Source organism: Ailuropoda melanoleuca, chromosome 1, assembly GCF_002007445.2.
Source record: "Ailuropoda melanoleuca isolate Jingjing chromosome 1, ASM200744v2, whole genome shotgun sequence".
Classification (NCBI taxonomy): Eukaryota; Metazoa; Chordata; class Mammalia; order Carnivora; family Ursidae; genus Ailuropoda; species Ailuropoda melanoleuca.
This window is the reverse complement of record NC_048218.1, coordinates 103,719,564-103,733,084: the sequence shown is the minus strand read 5'-3', so window position 1 is coordinate 103,733,084 and position 13,521 is coordinate 103,719,564. Positions and strand designations below refer to the sequence as shown.

Below are 13,521 nucleotides of genomic sequence, written 5' to 3'. Positions count from 1 at the left end.
GCCCTTACGCATCTTTTCCATTTGGCTGTTCCAGAGTTGTATCCTTTATAATAAAGCAATAAATCTTAAGTAAAGCACTTTCCTGAGTTCTAGGAGCCCTTCCCACAAATTATCAAACCGGAGGAGGGGGTTGTGGGAACCCTCGATTTTAGCCAGTTGCTCAGAAGCACTGATGACAATTTGGGATTCTAGATTAGCATCTGATGTGGGCTTTAGTCTTGTGGGACTGAACCCCTTGCCTGTGAGGTCTAAGATAACTTCAGGCAGTTAGTGTCAGAATTGAGTGAAACTCTGGGACACCCAGTTGGTGTCCACTGAAAATTAGAGAATAGCTTAGGGTGGAAAATCCACATGTTGGTGTCAGAAGTGTTGAGAGTAGAAGGAAATAGGGCTTCTTTTCCTTTTAGAACTGCACTAAGTAAATTATATAAGCCAAACACAACATGTTTGGGATTTAATCTGCCCCATAAATTCCCAGATTTATGGAGACTTGAATGTATTCAATACAGGAAAAAATGTTCAAGGTGCTGCAATGTGTGTTTTTCCACACCACCGACCAATTAACTCAGTTCTCCTCCAACACTGACCAAGGTGTTCCACAACCTGAGCTCAGTTCTGACACTATCGACCTGGAGATAGTGTCAGATCCCCCAGGTTAAGGGCTCAGCCCCATGAGACTTCCCACTTCAGATGCCAAACCAGCTATAAATTGGAGGCTTTCACAACTCCCTCCTCAGGTTTGATTTATTTGCTAGAGCACCTCACAGAACTCAGGAAACCAGTATACTCACTAGATTACCGGTTTATTACAAAGGATAGTAAAGGATACAAATGAAAGAGATGAAGAGATACCTAGGGCAAGGTCCTGAACACAGGAGCTTTCAGTCCTCATGGACTGGGGCTGGCATGTGGAAATGTTCCGGTTCACCAACCTGGAAGCTTCCCAAACCCCCTCCTTTCGGATTTTTATGCAGGCTCCATTACAGAGTCTTGACTGAATAAATCATTGGCCACTAGGGATTGATTCACTTCCAGCCCCTCTCGTCTCCCCAGAGGTCAGGGGCTGGGACTGAAAGGTCTAACCATCTAATCATGATGGGTTCCCCTGGCAAGCAGCCCCCATTCTTAGTTTACCTAGTAGCTTTCCAAAAGTCATTAACATAACAAAAGACACTTTTATTGCTCTCAACACTTAGGAAAAAAGCCTCACCATTCAGAAAGAAATGTGCCCATTTACAGAGAATGCTGGGGAACGTTGGCCCCATAAACTTAGCCAGGCCTCTTCTCCCACCCACCAAACACATACCCTGACATTGACAGATGTTTGCCAGCTGGGTTTGTTGTTGTTGTTGTTGTTGTTTTTAATAAAGATAAGGTCTTGAGAACTCTAAATGATCACTTTACTATAGATTTTTAAGTCAAACAAGGCATTAAAACTTTTGAGGGACAAGCATTTGTCTTTGAGCTTGAGGTTTATAATTTCCAAGACAAATACTGTTTTCCTTTTTAGCAAATACTGATTGACCCATGTAAATTGGAGACTGCTTCTGAAGCAGTCACAAAATCCTGTTTCTTTTGTGCCTAAGGATATTCATAAAGTGACTTATTTTTTTAAAAAATGATACACATCTACAGAAAATATATTATCGTAATATCCACAGATAGAGGCCATAATACTTTAACTGTCAAAACTCCCCCTGGAATCTTCTAAATGGGAGACTTATCATACATACATCATCCATGTAGCACTGCAGGGCACAATAAAAATTAAGATTTGCACTGGAAATCAATTTTCTTTAGTTACGCATTTAACCTAAGCACTATGGCAACAGAACATGAGATAAAGTAGGTCACGAATTTCAACTAGAATGGCTTAGATGAAATAAAAGCTCAGTTGTAATATGTTGCTCATCTTTTAGGAGTCTTTATTTAAAAATTCTTATATTTCACATGCCCCAGCCAATGTAATCTAAGAACAATCTACTAGATAAAAATTGAAAGACCAACTCCTTGAATGGAATTCATTCAGTCTCAGTATTTATTTCATATGGTTTGCCAGTTAAGTAGTAATGTCCATTTCCATACTCATAAATAGATAAAGTAGGGAATTCCTGGTAAAAGGAAGAGCTATAAGAGTATATAGTCATGGAATGGTGCAGGATACTATTTGAGATCATTTGGGGGATGACCAAAACCAGACACAACAAGGGGATAAAAAAGAAAAGGATATGCTTCTGTCACTATAAGCTTAAAGGAATCATCAATGGTCTCCTAGGAACCTAGCTGAATATATATGCCAGCTGCCTAGGCTATTTTTATCCAGGAAATAAAATGAAATTAAGTTCTCATCAGTATTTTCTGACTCCATCTTCCTTTGCCTCTGGGGTAACTGTGATCCTCTGTCTTACTAACCCATGTTTTTTATTCCAGCTCCAGCTACCTCTTCTATGACCTCTCTGCGTTAAATATCCTTTCCTCTTTTCCCTCTTTCATGAATAGAACTTATGTGCCTTTTGAGTCAGAAAGATCTGTCTGTTTCATCCGCCAAAATGACAGCTGTGTGATCTTGGGCAAATTGCTCAATTTCTCTGAACTTTGCTTTCCTCCCAAGATTGCTGTGTGCCTTAAATGAAACAGATAATGTGAAGTCACATTCACAGTTCCCATCACCTAGCACTGTGCCTGGAACAGAGTCAGCCCTCAATAAGTATAGTGATGTGTTGCTTCCTGCTCAACTTATGAACCTGCCCAGCTGTCTCCTTTCCTGCAGCACATGTGCATGCACATGCTTTCCCTCAACTCCGTTACATTCTTTAACTTCCCACCTGCCCTTCACGGACACAGAAAAAGAATTTGCTTGGAGTCATTCAGGTCCTTACTTCCCACTCATTCCTAGCCTGAATTCTACTTCCACATCTCTTCTGAATTTGCTCCAGAAATGGCCTACTCTATTGCCCAAGTCAACATTCTTTCCTTAGTTTTTTTTTTTTTTAAGATTTTATTTATTTGAGAGAGAGAGGGAAAGAGACACAGAGAGAGCGAGCATGACTGGGGGGAGGGCAGAGAGAGAGGGAAAAGCAGACTTCCCGCTGAGCAGGAAGCCCAATGTGGGGCTTGATCCCAGGCCCCTGAGATCATGACCTGAGCCTAAGGCAGACGCTTAACCGACTGAGCCACCCAGGTACCCTTCCTTAATTGTTTTTGTTGTTGTTTTGTTTTTTAGATTTTATGTATTTGAGAGAGAGAACATGCGAGTGAGCAGGGGGAGGGGGAGAGGGAGAGAGAGAATCTTTAGCAGGTTCCACACCCAGAGTGGTGCCTGACTCCGGGCTTGACCTCATGACCCTGAGATCATGACCTGAGCTGAAACCAAGAGTTGGATGCTTAACCTACTGAGCCACCCAGGCTCCCCTCCTTACTTTTTAACCACTTAACCTGTCTTCAACATTTAGCACCATTGGATACATCTAGAACCTCTAGAACATTCCCCTTCTCTAGTCTCCAGGCAACTGGAGGAGTCCCTGCTTCTCCCCCAACCCCTGCTACTCCCACTTCTCTGAGAGCTCCTTCTTTGGCTCTGCACTGACTCCATTGCTCCCTGCTCCTTGGAACAGGTTTCCCACTCATATGGAGATGAAAAAGTCAAAGGTAGAACCATGGTAACTCCAATCAGAGCCCTCAAAAGTAGCATCATCACATTAGCAATAATTATGGCAAAATGAAGATCACTTATTCAGATAAGTCTTAAATTAAATATTGCTCCCTAACCAAAAACAAACAAAAACCTGAGATGATCCTTAAACTGCGCCATACCCCAGCAACACAGAACAAAGTGAGGGGAAACCAGAGAATGTGTCTAGAGCTCTACAGACAGCACAGTAGAGAATATTCTTCCTTGTTTTCTTTGCCTACACAGATCTATACAGTAGCTTGTAGGAGCAGAAATATCTAAAACTACACACATAACTGCTGAACGCTGTATTTAAAGTCTGAGCTCTAATCAGTTACAGATAAGTTGAGCTTTTCCTACAATTATTTTTAAAATCCTGAATCCAAAGGAATCTTCATTCTGTATATCAGTTACAGATGAACATCAAGAAATGGTACAGAAGCAGATAATAGTGAACACAAAAAAAGAATAGAAACTTCTCCCTAACCACCCTTTGCAAGGGCTTCACCAATTCTCAACTCAGAAAGCATTAGAGTTGGGGCACCTGGGTGGCACAGCGGTTAAGCGTCTGCCTTCGGCTCAGGGCGTGATCCTGGCGTTATGGGATCGAGCCCCACATCAGGCTCCTCCGCTATGAGCCTGCTTCTTCCTCTCCCACTCCCCCTGCTTGTGTTCCCTCTCTTGCTGGCTGTCTCTATCTCTGTCGAATAAATAAATAAAATCTTTAAAAAAAAAAGCATTAGAGTTAATACAAAAATCATGGTGTGTATTACCAGTTTGCCATATACATATTGGTTAACAGCATGGTCCCTAGAGTCAGATTGCCTTGCTTCAAATTCCACTTCTACCACTTTTTGACTGTGTGAACTGGTAAAGTTATTTCAAAGTTCTCTAAGACTCTGTTTGGTTAATCTATTAATCAGGGGAAACAATGGTATTTTTTTCCACAGGGAGTTTGAAAAGATTAAATGAGAAAATGTACGAAAAGTACTTAGCACAATGCAAAACGTGGTTTGCATTTGAGATATGTTATGTAAATATTTTTCTTTTGCTACATTCCCAGATTTTGCTCCTTCCTTTCTGAGAAATTCTGCTTTAATTGCTGGTAAGTAAACAAATGTGTGTGTGTGTTGTATAGCTAAATTTCACAAGCAGGGGAAACTTGGCTGTAAGTAGACAGAATCATCTCTGTGAAGTTTACAAGGCCTCAGTTTCTGCCCAGAATAGAAAATGACTCCCATTCACTACTTCCTTCAGCAAAGACAGAGGAGACTTCAGCCCTTGACCTGATAAAAGGAGGAAAGGTGTAGAGCTTCCAATATCAGAGGAAGGAGGAGTGAGGGCAGGAGTGAGGAAGACTCAGTTGCCTTCTCAAACCTCTTGTCCACCAGAGTAAACTTCTACTGTTTTATTATAATTGTTTTAAGTTTTTGTTTTTTATTTTTTTTAGTAATCTCTCCACCCAGCATGGGGCTTGCACTCATGACCCTGAGATCAAGAGCTACATGCTCTCCCAACTGAGCCAGCCAAGCACCCCTATTTTAATTATAAAAGAATTCTGATTCTGAAAGTGGGAGAAGAAACCAAAAACCATGATTTCATAACTCAGAGATAACAACTATTAATATGTTGAAGCAGTCTTCAGTTATTTCCTATGCATCTATTTACATGTCTATAATTAAAGCAGTTGAGGGGCGCCTGACTGGCTCAATCAGATCAGTTGACTCTTGAACTCAGGGTTGTAAGTTCGAGCCCCACATTGGGTGTCGAGATTATTTAAAAATAAAAATCTTTTAAAATATAAAAAAAATTTTAAGTTAAAAAAATCTTTTAATATATAATTAAAATAGTTGAGATCAGTGCTATATACAGTTTTGTCCACCTTTCTAACTGTTCTATTATGAACATTTTTCAATGTCACTGAAATGTCTTCAAAATATTCTTTCTAATGACTACAAAATTGTCCTTTGGATGATTATAATTTATGTATTTATTTTAATAACTCCTATTATTTTCTAATCTCAAAATAAATTGCATGTCCATTTACAAAATTAGAAAATGTAATGTATAAATCACGTATAATCTTACTACTCAGATATAACCACTGAGTTACTATTTTGATATATTTCCTTCTAGTATTTTTCTGTGAGTAGCTATTGCATACTTAATAATTGAGGTCATATACTACAAGAATCTTTCCATACCATTAATGATGCTTTCAAAACAATTTTTAGTACTTTTAAAATATTAAATGATATATGTCCAATCTCACTCTCTCACTGGTAGGGAGGAAAGATATTTCCAGCCACTAAGGACAGAAAATGTCCGGAAATAGAGGGGAAAGTTCTATATAAAGCCAGGCCTTCTAAGTCAAGAGTTCGCTCTAGAAAGAGTCCAGACTTGATTGGCATGCAAAAGGCAAGTGGTTGCTTCCAAAAGCCAAGTCGTCAAATCTAAGGTAGGGTAACTGTTTGAGTCAGAACTCTTCTGTTAAAAGTAACAGAGTCCTTTCTCAAACAAGTTCAAGAAAAAAAAATTAACAACAGAAAAAAAATTGTTTTTAAAGAGAGAGAAGCAGGGAAGTAGGCAGGGAGGGAGGAAAGGGAGAAATTTATTAACTGGGGAAAATAAAAACAATTTCCGTCACTGCCGCATCCAGATGCTCAAACAACGTTCTTAGGACTTTCTTACTAGTTACCGCTCCTCTCTATTCATCTCTGTTGGTATCATTCTCTCCACTATGGACAATATGGGGATTTTCTTGGAAGAAAGCTGGTCATAAGACTCTCGGGCTTATCTCTACAGATCTTGATCCCAAAGGAGGAGATAGCAGCTTTCCTGGTGGCTTCTGAGGAGCATTATCAGTAAGGACTCTGGTTGCCTCCGCTGAACCAGCCGCCAGGGCCAGGGGGACAGAGGCCCTGATGGGCAAAGTTGGTATCTGAGGACCACACCTGATGGAGTGCAGGCAGGCTGGTTCCGCTGAACTGCAGGTCAGGAGAAGTAGGGATCTCCAAACAAAGAAGAAATGCCTGCAGTCACGTCCAAGCAAGTAAGAGGTCAAAGGTCACATCATCACAGGTAGCCAGATCAGAAGAGGGCAGAGAGGAGCAGTCTGGGACTGATTCTGGGCCTGAGGTACATTCCTGCATATTCAGGAGCCAGGGGCTGCAGGTGTGGCCATCAGTGGAGCCTGGAGCCAGGACATATGAATGTGTACCTTCATTTATTTAACCATTCCCATATTGTTAACCATTTACATTCTTCCAGCTTCCTTTTTCATCAGTTGCTATGCTAAGAACCGCTTTGATTTGTCATTTATTTTACAATAATATTTATTCCCTTATGATGTAAAATAAATATAAGTTCAATGAGCAAATGCAGAGAGATAAATAAATACCTGTATTTCTACTACCCAGGGGCAACCAAATTGTGTGTGTGGTTGCTGTATTTGTGTGATGTATATAAACACACAAGCACATATATACGTATATATATGCATGTACAAAATTGATATCATGCTTCAAGTAGAATTTGCTTTCTTTTTCTTTTTAAGATTTTATTTATTTGACATAGAGAGAGAGAGCCAGCGAGAGAGGGAACACAAGCAGGGGGAGTGGGAGAGGAAGAAGCAGGCTTCCAGCGGGAGGAGCTTGATGTGGGGCTGGATCACGGAATGCCAGGATCACGCCCTGAGCCGAAGGCAGACGCTTAAGGACTGAGCCACCCAGGCACCCCTCAAGTAGAATTTTCATTCATGATTTTTAGTTAAAGCTAAATTAGAAGCAATTTATGTTGTTAAATATCCTTTGATATTAACATCCTGATAGAGACATATTTCATCATATAACATCAAAAAATTTTAGCCATTTCTTGATTTGTAGACATTCAGGTTGTACCTATTTTTTCACTATTATAAGTAAATCTATATTAGGTATAAATAGTTGTCTGCATCTCTGATTATTTCTTTTGGCAGAGTCCTGGAAGTGGAGATATTGGGCCAAAGCATGTGCACATCCTTAAGAGTGCAGTCACACAAACTGCCCTGGGGTCAACTATATCATTTAAGGCAAGAGGGAAATGACAACATTCTGTAAGGCCTAAGACAGTCAGAATGGGGATGGTGGGAAGCCGAGAACTAATTTGAACATGAAGGCTGTAGCATTGGCCTCATGCAGAAAAGACAAGATTTGTTTAGGTGGCCATTCAGCAAGATCAAATCTTAACATAGATGATGTGGGGGTTCTCATTTTAGCTTATACAGCTGTCATTAGTTGATCGACCGACGGAAAAACAAACCCCCCTTCACCCCTTACCTCCATTTCACTTCTACTCTGGCTTGAGCCCCATCTACCCCCAGCTACCCAAACTGTCCCAGAGAGAATTATCTCTACCAAGGAATGCAAGTAGAACAAAGCAGAGAATTTTATTTGCAAGGAATGTTCCATAGTCTTTTTTCCACACATCAGTCAGAGAGGAGGAACAGCACTTCCCAGAGGACTCTACAAAGTCTGCCCCGTGGGAAATGAGAATAAATGGCGTTCTCCAGCATCGTAGAGCCACCTGGCAGAGCTGAAAATTAGGAGCAGGAGACCTGACAGGTTTGGACAGCTGGGAAAGGAGCAAGGTGAGGAAGAAGGCATTGGAGAGGGACCACTGAGGGGAGCAGAGTGAGCAGCAGGGATTCTTACAGGCTGAAGTGAATACAGAGCTTTAGAAAAAAGAACTATGGCTGAGAAGCATTCAGGGATGCTTTGTGTAAGGTGCACGTATTTGGCCTGGCTCTAAAAACACCAACGTCAGAGATATGCATGAATCTTCAAGGCTTCCAGAGAGAGATCCGTATTTCTTTTGCACGTGACTCTGCGCAGAGGATGGACCACATGAAACCTAGAAAAAACTTTCAAAAGCAACCAAAATATGAGTCACCGCATTTTCCCTAGAAAGGAATTTGTGGATCCTACAGGAGAATCTACAAGATCTGCAGAATTTATTCACTCCGGGTTTTTTCTTTTCTCTCTGAGCCTTCACACAAATGTTTAACACCTTTCTATTTTATAATCGGATTGACTCGCCATGTTGTTGTGGAAAAGGTATTCTGGAGTAAGTTCTGATCTTCTCTCTGTTCTGTAATTTTCTTTCCTCACCTTACCACGTTCTCCTAATTGAGTATAGCTGATTATTATGGCCAAGGCCTTGCTTTACTTGTCCTGGTACACTCCATAGCCTTGATCCAGAGCTTTACACCTAGTGTTGCAATATACATACTTGCCAAATTTTAGTGAAGGCAGAAAAAATAATGGGGGTTGCAAGGAGAAACCTTTCAATTTTTAAAAAGTCTGTTTTGTCTTCATTTATTCATCAAATCAACAAACACGGATGGTTTACTACAGAGAAAACTCATTTCTTCAGCCTGTTGTACAAAGTGTTTTCTATTCTCTCCCAAGAATGTGACTTGTCATCTGAAGATCATTTTAAAGGCTTCTATGCAAAGCACAACATAGAATAAAGAAGAAAGAAGAGTTTCTTCCTGATAAAGACCTAGCTTCTATTGTCAGAGGGCAGAAGAGGTCAGGTAGTGTTCTCCATTTCTAAAGAGCAAAGCATCCTTTTTGTATTGAGATGTTTAAAATTCTTTTTATTTTTTTAAGATTTTATTTATTTATTTGTCAGAAAGAGGGACAGAGAGCGAGAGAGCACAAGCAGGGGGAGCGGTAGGCAGAGGGAAAAGCAGACTCCCCACTGGGCAGGGAGCCCGCAGTGGGACTCAATTCCAGGACCCTGGGATCATGACCTGAGCTGAAGGCAGACGCTTAACGACTGAGCCACCCAGGCATCCCTGTTTAAAATTCTTTAATCAAAAAGTGCTTTAGCCTGATAATTTAAGGTATGTATTTGATTTAGCTTATCTTATCTGAGGATGAAATGAGAAAAGAAATGTGGTTTGGGAATGGAGGCAGTCTTCTCTGGCCACTAGCCCCAAGACAAAAAAAAAAAAGGTCAAGAACATATATGTCAAAAGAACAGTGGTATCAAAGAAAAAAGGGACAGGAGTCTTAGGAGTTAACCCTTTGAGGGTGCTCCACTCCACCACAGTAAGGAGCCAGATGGAGCAGAAGCAAGCTAATAGAAGAATCTGTGGTCTTCAAATGAATCCTGGTGTCTCCTGCCACCATATTGGCTTCCCACCTTGAGCCTGGCTCTCTGCTAGTTTCTCAGGCCACGTGAGAGCAAGCACTTGTCACCAATAAACGCATTAGGGATTGTTGTGAGGGAGAGAGCAGCAGAGTGACCAGCCCTCCCCACTTGCCTGAGACCCCAGGTTTTAGCCCTAACAGTCCTACCTCCTGGGAAATCCGTCCGTTCCTTGCCACTTTTTTCCCACAACTTCAGAATGTTCAGATTGTGTCTTCACAAATACCGAGTCACTCGATTATAAAACCAGAAAGGCAGTGAGTATGGGACTGATGACTGTGGGAAATGGGGAGACTCTCAGGCTGTGGAACACATTTGTAAACATCTTGCTGCAAATACAGTGGAGGGAGATCCTGCAACATTTTTAGGAAGCAAACAATGGTAAAAGTATAGAGAATTTATGTATAAAATATGTAGAACGCTGTTTATAGTCCCCTTAGTGTTAATGTTTTTATAGCAATGGAAGTTTTTGTTTGATTTGTTTTGAATTTAGAGGATGTTTTTACAAGGGATTTCATTGGTTAATTTGCAACTATGCCCCCGACCCAGTGCTTCCCAGAGCTGCTCAATTTTGAATCCTTCTATCAACATGGTATGAAGTATGTAAACCTCATGCTCAGGGAAATACTCTTTTCACATTTCTTAATGTTCTGCTGAGAACCATCAGCCTGACATATCGCTGACACTCTAAATTCAGCTCCTCTAATAAACTAGGCACCCAACATTGCCCAGTCCTTTCCATTCTCTTCCAGATGCCAAGCTCGCCATTCTCTTTCCTCTGATTCACAGAGAACATAGGCTCATGAGAAGCCTGTCCCCTTGCCATCCAGCTAGTAGAACCCTGACTCCATCCACATCCCTCTGCTTCTCCCTTTCTCTTGCCATAATGAAAGAAGTACTTATTTCTAAGCACGTCTTCTACCTTGCTGACTGCATCCTCACCTGCCTCCCAGGATGTCAGTTATCACCTCTGCCTCCTTATGTGGCTTCAGCTGCTCCTTTTCTATGGCGCCATTCTTCAGCATTTGTAAATGCTTAACTTGCTGCCCTCTTTAAAAGACATTATTTCTCTATCCCAGTTGTTCTCAGTGCTGGCTATTCATTAGAATCCGCTGGAGAGCTGTCAAAACTTTACCATGCCCAGGATGTACCTGGTAACAATTAAGTCAGAAGTGGCAGGGGGGGGGCCCAGGTGTCAGAATGTTTTTAAAGCTCTCCAGGTGATTCCATTGTGCAACCAGGATTAAGAAACACTGATCTAACTTAATGATCCCTCCAGCTACCCCCATCTGTCCTCATTCACGGTCAAATCTGACTTGCAGGGGCACCTGAGTGGCTCAGTTGGTTAGGCGTCTGCCTTCGGCTCGGGTCATGGTCTCGGGGTCTTGGAATCGAGTACTGCATCGGGCTCTCTGCTTATCGGGGAGCCTGCTTCTCCCTCTCCCTCTGCCTCTCCCCCTGCTTGTGCTCTCTCACCGTGTCAAATAAATAAATAAATAAATAAATAAATAAATAAATAAATAAATAAATAAATAAAATCTTTTTAAAAAATCTGACTTGCTACCTCCTTTCTCTGACCCCTCATTCATGCCTCTAGCAGTGTAATCTGGCTCCTGCACCCTCTACTCCCTCTATGCCCTCTGACACCTTAGATTCTTCCAAGGAAGAATATCAATCATTGTAATAGAAACAAAAAAATGCACGGGTATGTGGAGACTCTCAATTATTCTGTGAAAGGACTGCTTGAGTTATGACTATTCATGGATGGCTTGAGGGAACAAGCTGAAGTGTTGTGGGGTAGGTGGATTCTCCTTTTTTCAGTCCAGCACCTCACAAATAAGTAGGTCTGCTGAGTTGATTCTAAATGAATTCTTTGAGGGAGAATAGAATAAATTGCATATATCTTCATTTAGGAATGCTGACTCTAATAGTTAACAATACTGTGTTGTATATTTGAAAGATGCTGAGAGAGTAGATTTTGAACTGTGTGAGTTGATGGATGTTAACTAAACTTACTGTGATGATCATTTTGCAATATGTACATTTATCAAATCATTATGCTGTACACCTGAAATTAACACGATATTATATATCTCAATAAAAAAACAAAAAGGGAAGAAGAAAAAAAGAGAAATGCTGACTCTAATTCTGGAAACCTTAGACCTAAATACAGTCTGAAAATCTTAAGTGTTTTAAATCTATAACTAGTCTGAAATAAATGATCTTTATCAAAAGGCTTAGTATACCTGTTGCAAGATCTAGTATATATTTATAAATATTGTGGGCATAGGGGCGCCTGGGTGGCACAGCAGTTAAGCGCCTGCCTTCGGCTCAGGGCGTGATCCCTGCGTTGTGGGATCGAGCCCCACATCAGGCTCCTCCGCTATGAGCCCTTCTTCCTCTCCCACTCCCCCTGCTTGTGTTCCCTCTCTCGCTGGCTGTCTCTATCTCTGTCAAATAAATAAATAAAATCTTTAAAAAAAATATTGTGGGCATATTAAATATTTGCACATGCATTATAACTTAGCACAGTACTTACCCCCAAATTCTACTCACTTTCCCTTCCTAAAAAGAACCATGCAGCTGTTAGTTAATTTAAGGGAGTCTATTCTTCTATCATTCCCTTGCACCATATCCGGTCAGAATGACGTTGTTCGTATGTGGTGGGGAGCCATGGAAAAAAAGATCAAATCTGGTGATGGCGCTGCTAGTTGAAATTCTGCCACCTTTTAGATGTTTGTTTTCCAAGGGAACAATGCCAAACAAAACAAAAACAAAAAACTGAAGTTCTGAAAGCTGTTGTTCTTACACTTCTATTAAGCTACAGTTTTTGAAATCTCAAATTAAGTTCCAATTATCAGTTCTAAGAGAGGCTGTTTTTCCATAGGACCCCTATGTGGCTTTTAAGAATTCCTGAGGTTAATAATTTGTCTCAGTGCCAAACCCCTGGCTTCATTTTCCTTTGCCCATCTGCACATTTTGCATGCATATGGGCTGTTGGTGGGCATATGTATCCAAGCCTTTGCATATGGAAGGAGTATGCTTTCAAAAAGCAGGCTCATAAAAGTTCTAAAGGAGGTGGTGAGTACTTGGAGGGGGTCCAGCCACACGCTGCAGATGGCGCTGCTGTGACGTAGAAGGGGGTTAGTTCTCAGCTCTGATCTTCCACCTTGCTCCTCAGAACCTCGGGGCTCTAGAATGGATGGCACCAGCTCTGTGCATTTACTATTTATGAGGGGCTTGCACACGGCACTAAGCATGAAATTCATGGAGGATAAACGCAAAGCTACTTTTAATGAATGCAGAATAATGTCTTCTTTCCTTTGTTTGCAACTTGGAGAAAAAATTGCTCTAAAGGCTAAAACCAGCGTCAGTGTTTGATAATAAAGAAGAATAATAATAGTGGTCATCAAACTCTAATTATCTGCGAAAGAGGAAACAAATAATAGGCTAGTTATGATCTTGGGAGTGTCTCAATCTTTTTCACTTAGTGCCACAGAAAGCCAATTGTCTAGTGAAAGTAATGCTTTGTGTGCGTTTAAGTCATGTTACCGCCTGGAGGAGGCTGCTAGACGGAAAGGGAGAGTGGAAGGAGTATTTGATCTAACAAAGAATATGTAAAACTTGAAGTTGGGAGAGCTGGGGAGCATTTGGAA

General features: G+C 41.1%; 1 long non-coding RNA gene across 2 annotated transcripts in view; it reads left to right on the top strand.

Moving 5' to 3' along the window:
* Positions 1-13,521, top strand: part of LOC117802984 — a 32,025-nt gene that overhangs the window by 3,962 nt on the left and 14,542 nt on the right. For both annotated transcript variants that reach the window (XR_004626498.1, XR_004626500.1), the window contains exon 2: positions 4,734-4,775. This is a non-coding gene — a long non-coding RNA (uncharacterized LOC117802984). The remainder of the gene's footprint in view (positions 1-4,733; positions 4,776-13,521) is intronic.